We start from the raw sequence: 16033 nt of genomic DNA on the forward strand, positions 1-16033 counted from the left end.
ATCACAGACAATAGATTCTACCAACCTTGCTCTTCCCTCAATCGTTTATATTTACCATTCATAATACGAAGGGCGTGGTTTGATTATCTTTGGGATTCTTCATGCTGGAATTGTTTCTGCACTTCTGCACATATTTATTTGTCTGATGATCCTCTTGTGAAGCATGTCAAGACTCGTGATGAAAACAAGGCATTCCACAGTTTTCGTAAACGAGCTAAGTATGTGGGACATAATATCAATGCCAGTGTTGATTTTGTTGATGGTTCTGTATAGCTGGACGGTACAGAAATGAGTGTTAACCAAACGAAGTGCCATATTTAGTAGGCCCAGATTCAGTTTTTCGAGGAGAGGCTTTCACCTCTCTGCATCGAGTTTATGTGCAGTGTGTGAGTCCTATGCTTGGATGAAGTCGGCTGGCCTGAAAAGTGAAACAGAAGGCTTTCTGTTTGCTGCTCAGGACCAGTCACTTCCCACTAAAAACCGTCAATGTGTGCTTTTGCATCAAAATGTAAATATGAAATATAGATTATGCAATGAATTTAATGAGACTGTCCAACACATTGTCAGTGGATGCCCAGCTTTGGCACAAACACAGTATCTTAAGCGACACGATGGAGTGGCTTGAACAAGTTGTTACCGTCTTTGACATGCTTGTGGTTTTGACACAGAGGTCCATCCATGGTACGACCCGGAATGTGTAAAGGGGGTCATGGAAAATGATCAATTCAACACAACGTTCTTTGGAACAGGCCGGTACACAGCCTCAAGCGTATCCGGGCCAACAAACCTGATCTTGTCCTTTTTTGATAAATCCAATGAAATCATTTATATTATTGAATTTTCTGTCCCTTTTGACACTTATGTGATTGACACGATTGAGAAAAACATGGCAAATATGCGGACCTCGCTTTCGAAATGTCACGCTCGCATACCAAGTACCAAGTCGTCCCACTCCCCATTGTTCTCGGTGCCTTAGGTTTGGTACCTCCCAATCTGTTGACTGACATTGGGAGAGTACCCGGGTTTGCTACCAGGAATACAGCCCTTCTGATAATCTGGGTAATGCAGAAGGCTGCAGTGTTGGGGAGTTTTCACATTCTCAGAAGAGTTCTGGGTGGGTTTGACAAGGCAGCGCTTCCTGGGAGAAGTCCCATTCCTGTCTGGGCTGCGTGTTGAGGGGGCAAGGACCCTGAGTTGATGATGATCCTAACCAACCTGACTGTGCCAGGATCACCCAAACCTTCTTTGCTGCATTTTTTTAATTTTAATCTGTAAATAAGAAGAATAAGAAGAATAAGAATGATGGCCAAACTGTCGGACTGCAGAACACGGCCATCCTTCCAAGGGCTCTCCGCGACCTAAGTTGCTTAATTTCTCCTCATGTGTGACCACATGCCACCACATGGAATCACTGAATCTGACCACCTAATCCTTTTCAGTCGACTCTTAAAACAAGAACAGGCTACTGGGGACCAATTCAAACACGCAATTCCCAAAGAAACTCTGTGAAATATAACCATATCCCGTTCTACTAGGGCAATAGAACAAAATCACCTTACGTGTTATTGTGTTTGTTGCAGAGAGAAGGGAAAGGTTGCAAAAAGGAAAGGAAGAGAGAAAGAATAACAGAAGTGGTAAGCTACTGATGTGCTACTTAATATGTCCCATCACTGTTTTTCTTGTACCATTGAAAAAAACTAAAATCTTTTTTTCTTGTGTCTGCATTTCTACACATTGCAAGGGTTTTTCACAGTTTATTGAATCTTTTCTGTGGCAGAAAAGGATACATGAAGATAACTCTTCATTGCCATCATGATGTGTGTCAGACGTGATATCATTTGGATAAGTACACATTGTTAAGTCAAACCTATCGGCGTGAAATTGAAATGTAACGCTGGTACCTAAGTGATATTGTCCGTTTGAAAGTTTTCGTTTCGACAACAAATCGACAATAAGCAAAATAAGCAAAAGTTGACATTAACATTGCTCATCACAGTGTTAATGATAATGCCCGTGGTAATGTTGAGACACATGAAGACCCAAGTAAAGAATGAGCTGGAGTGTAGAGCTGAACACTCGCAAAAAAGCTAAAACCACAAATTCTTATGCTGTCACCTTTCTTTTCGTATTCTTTTGGTGTTGTTGATTGTACGAAACAAGAAATGCAGGGTATTGACACCCTCACACGAAGAATCATCACAGACAATAGATTCTACCAACCTTGCTCTTCCCTCAATCGTTTATATTTACCATTCATAATACGAAGGGCGTGGTTTGATTATCTTTGGGATTCTTCATGCTGGAATTGTTTCTGCACTTCTGCACATATTTATTTGTCTGATGATCCTCTTGTGATTGAGAAAAACATGGCAAATATGCGGACCTCACTTTCGAAATGTCACGCTCGCATACCAAGTACCAAGTCGTCCCACTCCCCATTGTTCTCGGTGCCTTAGGTTTGGTACCTCCCAATCTGTTGACTGACATTGGGAGAGTACCCGGGTTTGCTACCAGGAATACAGCCCTTCTGACAATCTGGGTAATGCAGAAGGCTGCAGTGTTGGGGAGTTTTCACATTCTCAGAAGAGTTCTGGGTGGGTTTGACAAGGCAGCGCTTCCTGGGAGAAGTCCCATTCCTGTCTGGGCTGCGTGTTGAGGGGGCAAGGACCCTGAGTTGATGATGATCATAACCAGCCTGACTGTGCCAGGATCACCCAAACCTTCTTTGCTGCATTTTTTTAATTTTAATCTGTAAATAAGAAGAATAAGAAGAATAAGAATGATGGCCAAACTGTCGGACTGCAGAACACGGCCATCCTTCCAAGGGCTCTCCGCGACCTAAGTTGCTTAATTTCTCCTCATGTGTGACCACATGCCACCACATGGAATCACTGAATCTGACCACCTAATCCTTTTCAGTCGACTCTTAAAACAAGAACAGGCTACTGGGGACCAATTCAAACACGCAATTCCCAAAGAAACTCTGTGAAATATAACCATATCCCGTTCTACTAGGGCAATAGAACAAAATCACCTTATGTGTTATTGTGTTTGTTGCAGAGAGAAGGGAAAGGTTGCAAAAAGGAAAGGAAGAGAGAAAGAATAACAGAAGTGGTAAGCTACTGATGTGCTACTTAATATGTCCCATCACTGTTTTTCTTGTACCATTGAAAAAAACTAAAATCTTTTTTTCTTGTGTCTGCATTTCTACACATTGCAAGGGTTTTTCACAGTTTATTGAATCTTTTCTGTGGCAGAAAAGGATACATGAAGATAACTCTTCATTGCCATCATGATGTGTGTCAGACTTGATATCATTTGGATAAGTACACATTGTTAAGTCAAACCTATCGGCGTGAAATTGAAATGTAACGCTGGTACCTAAGTGATATTGTCCGTTTGAAAGTTTTCGTTTCGACAACAAATCGACAATAAGCAAAATAAGCAAAAGTTGACATTAGCATTGCTCATCACAGTGTTAATGATAATGCCTGTGGTAATGTTGAGACACATGAAGACCCAAGTAAAGAATGAGCTGGAGTTTAGAGCTGAACACTCGCAAAAAAGCTAAAACCACAAATTCTTATGCTGTCCCCTTTCTTTTCGTATTCTTTTGGTGTTGTTGATTGTACGAAACAAGAAATGCAGGGTATTGACACCCTCACACGAAGAATCATCACAGACAATAGATCCCACCAACCTCGCTCTTCCCTCAATCGTTTATATTTACCAATCATAATACGAAGGGCGTGGTTTGATTATCTTTGGGATTCTTCATGCTGGAATTGTTTTGTGCACTTCTGCACACATTTATTTGTCTGATGATCCTCTTGTGAAGCATGTCAAGACTCGTGATGAAAACAAGGCATTCCACAGTTTTCGTAAACGAGCTAAGTATGTGGGACATAATATCAATGCCAGTGTTGATTTTGTTGATGGTTCTGTATAGCTGGACGGTACAGAAATGAGTGATAACCAAACGAAGTGCCATACTAAGTAGGCCCAGATTCAGTTTTTCGAGGAGAGACTTTCACCTCTCTGCATCGAGTTTATGTGCAGTGTGTGAGTCCTTCGCTTGGATGAAGTCGGCTGGCCTGAAAAGTGAAACAGAAGGCTCTCTGTTTGCTGCTCAGGACCAGTCACTTCCAATTAAAAACCGTCAATGTGTGCTTTTGCATCAAAATGTAAATATGAAATATAGATTATGCAATGAATTTAATGAGACTGTCCAACACATTGTCAGTGAATGCTCAGCTTTGGCACAATTACAGTATCTTAAGCGACACGATGGAGTGGCTTGAACAAGTTGTTACCGTCTTTGACATGCTTGTGGTTTTGACACAGAGGTCCATCCATGGTACGACCCGGAATGTGTAAAGGGGGTCATGGAAAATGATCAATTCAACACAACATTCTTTGGAACAGTCCCGTATACAGCCTCAAGCGTATCCGGGCCAACAAACCTGATCTTGTCCTTTTTTGATAAATCCAATGAAATCATTTATATTATTGAATTTTCTGTCCCTTTTGACACTAATGTGATTGAAACGATTGAGAAAAACATGGCAAATATGCGGACCTCGCTTTCGAAATGTCACGCTCGCATCCCAAGTACTAAGTTGTCCCTCTCCCCATTGTTTTCGGTGCCTTAGGTTTGGTACCTCCCAATCTGTTGACTGACATTGGGAGAGTACGCGGGTTTGCTACCAGGAATACAGCCCTTCTGACAATCTGGGTAATGCAGAAGGCTGCAGTGTTGGGGAGTTTTCACATTCTCAGAAGAGTTCTGGTTGGGTTTGACTAGGCAGCGCTTCCTGGGAGAAGTCCCATTCCTGCCTGGGCTGCGTGTAGAGGGGGCAAGGACCCTGAGTTGATGATGATCCTAACCAGCCTGACTGTGCCAGAATTACCAAAACATTCTTAGCTGCATTTTTTAATTTTAATCTGTAAATAATAAGAATAATAAGAATAAGAATGATGGCCAAACTGTCGGACTGCAGAACACGGCCATCCTTCCAAGGGCTCTCCGCGACCCACGGTGTTTAACTTCTCCTCATTTGTGACCACGTGCCACCACATGAAATCACTGAATCTGACCACCTAATCCTTTTCAGTCGACTCTTAAAACAAGAACAGGTTACTGGGGACCAATTCAAACACGCAATTCCCAAAGAAATTCTGTGAAATATAAATTGCTCATCACAGTGTTAATGATAATGCCTGTGGTAATGTTGAGACACATGAAGACCCAAGTAAAGAATGAGCTGGAGCTTAGAGCTGAACACTCGCAAAAAAGCTAAAACCACAAATTCTTATGCTGTCCCCTTTTTTCGTATTCTTTTGGTGTTGTTGATTGTACGAAACAAGAAATGCAGGGTATTGACACCCTCACACGAAGAATCATGTGAGACAATAGATCCCACCAACCTCGCTCTTCCCTCAATCGTTTATATTTACCAATCATAATTGGAGGACGTGGTTCATTCTTTGGGATTCTTCATGCTGGAATTGTTTTGTTCACTTCTACACACATTTATTTGTCTGATGATCCTCTTGTGAAGCATGTCAATACTAGTGATGAAAACAAGGCATTCCACAGTTTTCGTAAACGAGCTAAGTATGTGGGACATAATCTCAATGTCAGTGTTGATTTTGTTGGTGGTTAAAATAAGTGTTAACCAAACGTAGTGCCATATTAAGTCGGCCCAGACTCAGTTTTTCGAGGAGAGGCTTTCTCCTCTCTGCATCGAGTTTATGTGCAGTGTGTGAGTCCTTCGCTTGGATGAGGCAAACTCTACATGGTTTCTTGAGTTGCAAAATGTCTCTGGAAACAAATACAAATAAGTCTATCGTTTCAATTACTTTCAAATGCCAGCAAACAAATATAATGCCATTGTTGTTGTTTTTTTTATTGTTGTGGTCGTTTTTTAACGGTTTAAAGCTTTCGTTTTGAGAAACTGCCTTAAACCTTGTTCAGTTTTGGTGATACGCCAGTGGTAATTTGATGATCGTTGTTTGTGCGTGGTCCTGTTGTCTGGTGATTGTTCCAAAGATGAAGGGGAAATCTAGCTTCAAAGTCAACCCATTTCATCACAATATAATCATTGAAGCTCTCAGCACGGGGAACTTCAGATATATCCTCCATGGCATCTAACCAGGTGTCTTGCACTTGTCTTGGAGGGAGGTGTGGTAGTGCCGCAGCTCGCCGTATCCATCGTTTCACGTGGGGATCTTCTTTGTTGGGGACAGCTTAGCCAAGTGTCTTCCTCCACACTGCTTGGCTGAAGTGAAAGTAGCAGCCTTTGACTTCAGTAGCTGGGAACTCAGCTTGAACAGCACGAATTGCAGCTAGTTCAAAGTCGGTCTGGGTTCTGGCGGGAGAAAGTTCTCGCTGGAGTCTCTCCTGGACGAGTGTCTTTAGGTGACTGAATAATCTCTGGTATGTTATCATCTGTCGATCTGGTAACAGGGTAAACACAAGAGGGTAGCTGACAGTTCCACGTCTGGCATGCATGATATAGACTTGATCCCAGAGTGCAGGACAGGAACTGAATGTTCCATCCCTGTAGATTGTCTCGGCTGACTGAAGTGCCTCCAGTTGACGTTGTGTTGAGAACGCTAGAAATTTATTGTCTTCCCCGTCGCCAAACAGAAGGTAGGGCTGGCCGTCCATGGTCTGTGTCCAATCCTCAGTCAGATTCACCTCAGCTCTGTTTTGTGGCAGCACAAGAATGGTCTTCTGATGATGCCTGTATAGTGAACTGCTCATACTGGAAAAAGGAGGGCAGCAGAGCAATAGTTGCTTGATCGTGTTGAACAATTTCTTGGTTGTACAACTGGTTCAACTGGGATAAGAGAGGTGTGTGACAAATGGGACGAGTAACTCATGGGATATCACCATCTTCGACATCAGTGCAAGTTGACGCGCATTCAGTCAAAGTACCAATGGAGCACAGGTGGCCCAGTCGTCTAAGGCGCCGCGATTCGATGTGCAGAGTTGCATCCCTTAGGCACGCCAGAAACCTATGATTGTGGGTTCGAATCCCGGTTCGCCCCGATTATGTTTCTAGGTTTGTCAGCACCATACCCGTGCTCGTGGGTTTCACAGAAGTGGTAAACATCTGAGCTGATTTTTTAAATAGGGCCTATCATATATTGCTGCAGCCACATATTTGATCAATTGCATTACCGTTTATGATTATTAACCTAATGATGTCTTTTTTAATATAAGGACTCGTTTCCAGGGCAGATCTTGAAAACCGCACAATATTTTTCACCAAACTTGGCACATGACTGGTGCCTTTTATAGTTTGGGATTTTTTAAATAAATATTTTTCGAGTTTCCATGGCAACGACTTTAACTTAAACTGAAAATGGTGGGAGTGCTTATTTCCGGAGCAGATCTTGAAAACCGTACAATATATCTTCACCAAACTTGGCACATAAATAGGCCTAGGGAAAAACTGGTGCCTTTTGATACTTTGAGATTTTTAAAAAAATCGAGTTTCACTGGCAACGACTTTGACTTAGACTGAAAATTGGGGTAATGCTTTATTCCGGAGCAGATCTTGAAAACCGTACAATATTCTGTCATAAAAGAAAACAGTATCCAGGAACTTTAGCATGGGGTCTCACAATCCACAAGTCTCAAGGTAGCACCTGTGAGCAGATAATTGGGAACATGACAATTACACAAGGATGTAAATTGAAAGCCCAGCCTGCTCAAGTGTATAGGAGGCTCAGTGGGGTCAAATCGAGGAAAGGCCTAAAACTTGTAGGTTTGCTGAACACAAAATTGTAGTAAACAAAAAAAGCATTGGATGAGATGACTAAATTGCGGAATGAAAGACTGTTCACCTGGACACACCCTGTAGAGAACCGTCATGGCGATAAACTCAAGGTGGCTCACTTGAATGTTCGATCCATCAGTTCTCATTTCGAAGATGTGAAGAAGGATAAGTTTGTTGGTGTGCTTGATGTTTTGTGTTTCACAGAAACACACATCAATGATTACAGTGAAAGAGACCTGCCAGGATATCAAGTCTATCTAGGAGACTTAACACATGGTATTGCTGTGTATGTTTCAACAAGTTTCAAGAACAGTGTCCAGCTATGTGATGTAATGTCATCTCGCTGTATTGAATACATTTCCTTTCTTGTTGGCAAATTCTGCATTGCTTGTGTGTATGTTCCTCCAAAAGTGTCATGTCGCATTCACTTACTGAATTCATGCAGAAACTTCAGGATCTCTCCAAGCAGCATGAATGTGAACATGTCCTAGATACTGGGGATTTCAACTGTGATCTGAGTGAAACACTGAAATATGAAGATTTCTTTAATGTGAGGACAATGACTCAACTCATTCACTCACCAAGTCACTGTCTTGGAGCTACGCTGGACTTCTTGTTTACTGATCATGCCAGTGCTGTAGCATTCCAGACTACTACTCAGATCATCAGATGATTGGTGCTGTACTTCTCAGTACACATCATGGTGACCCCTGCTCTATTTGATCTCCCTTACTCCTCTGATTATTGTTTAAGTAATGCCTTGTGTTATATATCATTAGGCCGAAATAATCGGTGAATCACTTTTCGTTCCTTGCAACAAATGAACCTCCAAGAAAATTCACCTTGAAGGAAAATCTTCGCCATGATGTATTTTTGTTCCTACATATAGAACAGATAATTCCTTCACACCAGGACGTTCGAGAACTATGCTGTCAGAAAAAGTAATGATATCATAATAGTGATGACTATTTTCGAATTAGCATTGAAGGGTCGTTATTTGAACAAATCCTGAAACAACAAACAAACATCATGTGCTTTAATTGCATGAAATTATCGTTCATTACAAACATAACTGTTGCAGAATTTGGTGAAACGGCAAATCACGGGTTTTCAGCGCTGAGCAAAACATCTGGTTAATGGCGCGCCCCCGAAAGCCAGGTATGTTTATTGTCAACCGTAACTTCAGCACTCAAGATACGAGCGTAAGTCTAAAGGTTCGTGGGCTCTTAGGCATTGCTTTGTGTAATGTGAGGTTTCAACGCGTGTTTGAAGAATATCATCCCTTGGAAAACATAACCCCATATTACAGACTGATAACTGTATCTGTTTCCGAGAAGACAACTTGACACGTTGACGTGGGTGTCAGAATCAACGAACTGAGAAACGAACTGTGAGTATATACATTCATACAAAGAGCATGTCACCAAGGAAAATGCATGAAGATTTGAAAAACACTCTTTGGTGGGACTGCCCATCACAACTCTTGAAATGGATTGATGAATTTAAGTGAGACAAAATAAGTACAGATGTGACCATGTCTGGTCGCCCTGAAGACGCCACACCTGAAACTGGGGGATGTACACAGCAAGGGTCTGGCTTACCAACGTGTTACAAGTGAGGATGTCACTGACACTGTTAAGAGCAGTTTGGGGTTACACTTCACATGAGCATGCCGTACGCATGCTGGGTACCCAGAATATTGAAAATCGTTTGACCAGTTATTCTGATAAATGCTTGATGCGAATTTAAACCCAGGATGAGACATGTGACCATCACAGTGATCCTGAATCAGAACTTTAGAGCAGTGGAATCATTTGCTTCACCCAACAAATAAGTACAAACGGGCGACATCAGTCAAGATGATCATGACTGACTATCTGCAAAAAGGTCAGACTATCAATGGCAATACCATGCCACATAACTACGTCAGTTGAGAAGCTATCATGGAAAACATTATGTTCAGGTGCGCTACTGCTTCAGGACAATGAACCTGAACATACATCTGTATTTCACAGACCCGTGAGGGATCCGAGTAAGAATTGGTCTTAAACAACCCAAGAGGCGACAAACTCAAAAATGGATAAGAAATGCGTTTTTCAATGCCACAATCTGCATCTGTAGACACTTTCATTTGTGAAATACAATCTGTTTTGTTTGCCTGTTGTTTAACGCCGCACTCAACAATATTTCAGCTATATTACGGCGGTCTGTAAATAATCGAGTCTGGACCAGACAATCCAGTGATTAATATCATGAACATTAATCTGCCCACCTGGGACACGATGACATGCATCAATCAAGTCAGCGAGCCTGACCACCCGATCCTGTTAGTCGCCTCTTACGACAAGCATAATCGCCTTTTACGACAAGCATGATTGGGTTGCTGAAGACCTAGTCTATCCCGGATCTTCACGGGTTTGTCGTACATGAGATAATCTCACCTCTTCTATGACCCAATATTTTTTCACTTGAGACAGGCCTTCTATCGACCATCAATCTCACTAATGTAGCATTATCGATAGACTTTGTATCACCCAACGATGTAGATCTTGAGACATGCCTTCCATCGATCAACAACGTAGCACTTGCGATAGGCCTTCTTTTGACCCGAACTGTACCACTTGATTTTAGCATTTTATTGACCGCCACCGTAGCGACGAGTTATTCTTACTGTTGACCGCAACCGCACCATTTAAAGTGAGCTAACTATTGGTAGGGCGTCGATTTAACTATGTATAAACACACACACACGCACGCACGCACACACACACACACACACACACACACACACACACACACACACACACACACACACACACACACACACACACACACACACACACACACACACAAATTTAACTATATATATATATATATATTTGCGTGATGTTATGTAATCAAATATGATTTTTGTTACAGAAGCACGCTCACACACCCAGGAATCGGACTTGCTTGTGTATACTGATAACTCAATGTAATAAATAAAGACAGCAGTGCAATTAACCTTCGAGTTTCTCTGTTTTTATGTGGAGTACAGAGTGACAAAGAGTTTCATTGTTTGCGAATTACGGCAGATAAAGCTCTTTCAAAGATAGAAATATGTCATTGGCTACCCCTTACTTGTCGGGGGCGGTCGGGTAGCCTAGTGGTTAAAGCGTTCGCTCGTCACGCAGAAGACCCGGGTTCGATTCCCGACATGGGTACAATGTGTGAAGCCCATTGCTGGTGTCCCCCGCCGTAATATTGCTGGAATATTGCTAAAAGCGGCGTAAAACCATACTCACTCACTCACTCACCTTACTAGTCGTCAAATACCCAAATATTCTGGATCGTCGCTCATACTATCAACCGCTGGTTTAGTCTGATCAGGATTTCATAAGCGATTGAACAAGTTTGGTAAATGGCCGTTTTGGGCAATATTAAAATCATATGCATGACATTATGTGACACTAAGAATGGATTTCACACATAGAAAAGTCTGCTGCTCATGTTATCAGCCCACGACAATGTATCCATTGTGGCCATCCAGTCACCGGTCTATGCTGAAGACAAGTTTGTGGAGCTTGCTTTCAACACAAGAATGGCGTGCAAGCTAGCACAGCGGTAAGAGTGCTTTACCTCGTTCGGCATACACTTATGTGACTAAATGAGAAGCTAGAGTTAAACGGTGTTTGTGTCGGGGATGTGTGGGATGCAGTACTAATGAAATCTGCACACTCAGTTCACTTCGGAAATGTGCGTGAAACAGAACCATGGTTTCCGGCCTGATTGAACAATGCTGACATTGCCTTGCTGCAATATAACAAGAAGCGCCGTAAAATATTATCCATCTCGCTTTTACAATATAATATTGAGGGAGAGTTTCGTAAAATCAGTATGACATGCATGCGAGTATGATTAGTTCTTGATTTAATTATTGCTTTAACTTTTGGAGTTCCCCTTTAGAAAAGTGCACTGATCACGACCGCTGTGTCAGAAAACCACAATTGTCGAATTATGTCAACAATTTTCAGATATGGCCTCGTTTCTAGTGTGACGTCATTCCGACCTTACGTCACAGTAAGATTCGAATGACGACAACAATGCTGCCCGAGTGACAGAAATACTACACTGGTACACGTGAAATGATATGTGCACTGGTGCACATACGATTTTTATTAACTCAGCTTTTTTCTAAACCTATTGGCAATAAACACTTATATGCACTGTTAAACTATACGTTAAAAGATGTCATAATCTTATGTATGATAATATTACAGGAAGACATCTTGCCAGCAATACCAGTATGTCCGTGTCTTATCCATCGGTTAGAACAAAACAAGCATATGTCGATTTATCTGTTTCTCACTACTGGCCTGTGAGTTCCATAAAAAAAACCTTGAGAGACAGCGTATATAGTTTTGGAGTGGACGGTAAGTCAATCCTTTTAGTTCGGGGCATTGTTGTTATCAGAAAGTGCCTTATAGCTCATCTTCATTCATCTAATGATCGTGTACCAGCAACCTATCATGACTTCTGACGTTAGTAACGTTATAACCTGATTTTTAAATGTCTACTTATGAACAAACACCTGACTGGTAGATGACCCTGCATTATATCACAGAACGTTACCTCCTGTCATACAACTGACTGGTACATTATCTGCATTATATCACTGAACGTTACATCCTGTCATACACCTGACTGGTACATTATCTTCTTTATATCCCAGAACGTTACCTCCTGTCATACACCTAACTGGGATATTATCTGCATTATATCACAGAACGTTACCTCCTGTCATACAACTGACTGGTATATTATCTGCATTATATCACAGAACGTTACATCCTGTCATACACCTGACTGGTACATTTTCTGCATTATATCACTGAACGTTACCTCCTGTCATACATCTAACTGATGCATTATCTGCATAATATCACAGAACGTAACCTCCTGTCATACACCTGACTGGTACATTATCTGCATTATATCACTGAACGTTACATCCTGTCATACACCTGATTGGTACATTATCTGCATTATATCACTGAACGTTACATCCTGTCATACACCTGATCACTGGTATATTATCTGCGTTATATCGCAGAACGTTACCTCCTGTCGTACACCTGTCTGGTACATTATCTGCATTATATCATTGAACGTTACCTCCTGTCATACATCTGATCACTGGTACATTATCTGCATTATATCACTGAACGTTACATCCTGTCATACACCTGATCACTGGTATATTATCTGCGTTATATCGCAGAACGTTACCTCCTGTCGTACACCTGTCTGGTACATTATCTGCATTATATCATTGAACGTTACCTCCTGTCATACATCTGATCACTGGTACATTATCTGCATTATATCACGGAACGTTACCTCCTGTCATACAACTGACTGGTACATTATCTGCATTATATCACAGAACGTTACCTCCTGTCATACACCTGACTGGTACATTATCTGCATTATATCACGGAACGTTACCTCCTGTCATACAACTGACTGGTACATTATCTGCATTATATCACAGAACGTTACCTCCTGTCATACACCTGACTGGTACAATATCTGCATTATATCGCAGAACGTTACCTCCTGTCATACATCTAACTGATGCATTATCTGCATTATATCACAGAACGTTACCTCCTGTCATACACCTGATCACTGGTATATTATCTGCATTATATCGCAGAACGTTACCTTCTGTCATACACCTGACTGGTACATTATCTGCATTATATCACTGAACGTTACCTCCTGTCATACACCTGACTGGTACATTATCTGCATTATATCACAGAACGTTACCTCCTGTCATACACCTGATCACTGGTATATTATCTGCATTATATCGTAGAACGTTACCTCCTGTCATACAACTGACTGGTACATTATCTACATTATATCACAGAGCGTTACCTCCTGTCATACACCTGACTGGTACATTATCTGCATTATATCACTGAACGTTACATCCTGTCATACACCTGACTAGTACATTATCTTCTTTATATCCCAGAACGTTAACTTCGGGCATACACCTGACAAGTACATTATCTGCATTACTTCACAGAACGTGAACACCTTTCATACACCTGACTAGTACACTATCTGCATTATATCACAGAACGTGAACACCTGTCATATACATAAATGGTACATTATCTGCATTACATCCCAGAACGTTACCTCCTGTCATTCACCTGACTGGTACATTATCTGCATTATATCACAGAACGTTTACACCTGTCTTACACCTGACTGGTACATTATCTGCATAACACAACACAACGTTAACACCTGTCATACGCCTGACGTATACATTATCTGCATAACACAACACAACGTTAACACCTGTCATACGCCTGACGTGTACATTATCTGCATAACACAACACAACGTTAACACCTGTCATACGCCTGACGTGTACATTATCTGCATAACACAACACAACGTTAACACCTGTCATACGCCTGACGTGTACATTATCTGCATAACACAACACAAAGTTAACACCTGTCATACGCCTGACGTGTACATTATCTGCATAACACAACACAACGTTAACACCTGTCATACGCCTGACGTGTTTATTATCTACATTATATCACAGAACGTTAACACCTGTCTCACACCTGACTGGTACATTATCTGCATAACACAACACAACGTTAACACCTGTCATACGCCTGACGTGTACATTATCTGCATAACACAACACAACGTTAACACCTGTCATACGCCTGACGTGTACATTATCTGCATAACACAACACAACGTTGACACCTGTCATACGCCTGACGTGTACATTATCTGCATAACACAACACAACGTTAACACCTGTCATACACCTGACTGGTATATTATCTGCATTATTTCACAGTCATGTAGTTGATGTTCGCGTGTAGTTGGTGCTCGCATCATGTAGTTGATGTTCGTAGCATGTAGATGGTGTTCGAAACATGTATTTGGTGTTCGTAACATGTAGTTGATGTTCGTAACATGTATTTGGTGTTCGTAACATGTGGTTGATGTTCGTAACATGTATTTGGTGTTCGTAACATGTATTAGGTGTTCGCAATATTTAGCTGATGTTCGCAACATGTAGTTGATGTTCGTAACATGTAGTTGATGTTCGTAACATGTAGGTGGTGTTCGTAACATGTTGTTGGTTGTCGTAACATGTAGTTAATGTTCGCAACATGAGTTGGTTGTCGTAACATGTAGTTGGTGGTCGCATGCAGTTGATGTTCACAACATGTAGTTGATGTTCGCAACGTGTGGTTCATGTTCGTAACATGTAGATGGTGTTCGTAAAATGTAGCTGCTGTTCGTAACAAGTAGTTGATGTTCGTAACACGTAGTTGGTTGTCGTAACATGTAGCTGGTAGTCGTAACATGTAGTTGGTTATCGTAACATATAGCTGGTGTTCGCAACTGGGTTCATGATCAAAACGACAATTCCAATAGTGCTGCTATGTCACTTCATCGTTCAACAATGTCAAACATACCATTACATAAGAGAGAACGTTCCATAGATCACAAGGATATATATAATGACAATCAATATCTGACACCACGTTCACAACAACGAAGTCGTTCACTGAATGTTTTCACTGGGGATACGGGATCATGTCGACTGCTGTCTGTCCTTGAACTTCAAATGTCGTGTACTACGGTAACTGAAGACACAGCAGTTGGTCATCCTTAATGTCAGGGCTTAACGTCGCCTTCAGCGTCGAACGATTTATAACGTTATACTGAGTGAGTGAGTGGGTTTATTTTAACGCATCTTTCAACGCTATTTCAGTTATATAAGAGCGAGTCAGTTTGATGTGGGATGAAAACCCCCATTGATGCAAGTCTAAGGCGTTTACGTCTTTGGTTAAACCCGTGAGCACTGACATGATGCGAAAGATCCATAAAACTAATCTGGAATTTGAACCCACGATCAAATGTTACTTGCAAGCCTTAAGGACGTCACTCTGCATAGCAATATGCACGAATCATTAGAAGGGCTGCCTTGTCAAACCCACTCAAAACTTTCCGGAGAATGTGAAGACTCCCCAACATTGCAGCCTTCTGCATTACCCAGATTGTCAGAATCTGTATTCCTGGTAGCAAACCCGGCTACTCTCCCAATGTCAGTCAACAGATTGGGAGGTACCAAACCTAAGGCACCGAGAACAATGGGGAGTCGGACAACTTGGGATGCAAGCGTGACATTTCGAAAGCAA

At 41.6% G+C, this 16033-nt stretch overlaps 1 long non-coding RNA gene across 2 annotated transcripts; it reads left to right on the forward strand.

Annotated features, from left to right (window-relative positions):
• Positions 1-1579: 1579 nt before the first annotated feature.
• Positions 1580-10787, forward strand: LOC124119744. Of its 2 annotated transcripts, none has more exons than XR_007220491.1 (3): positions 1580-1634; positions 8872-8948; positions 10710-10787. It is a non-coding gene; the product is annotated as an uncharacterized LOC124119744 (long non-coding RNA). The 2 variants fall into 2 exon arrangements; XR_007220492.1 differs by lacking the exon at positions 1580-1634 and adding an exon at positions 3060-3114.
• Positions 10788-16033: the final 5246 nt, after the last annotated feature.

The sequence above is a fragment of the Haliotis rufescens genome, unplaced genomic scaffold (genome assembly GCF_023055435.1).
Source record: "Haliotis rufescens isolate VD_foot unplaced genomic scaffold, xgHalRufe1.0.p SCAF_13, whole genome shotgun sequence".
NCBI lineage: Eukaryota > Metazoa > Mollusca > Gastropoda > Lepetellida > Haliotidae > Haliotis > Haliotis rufescens.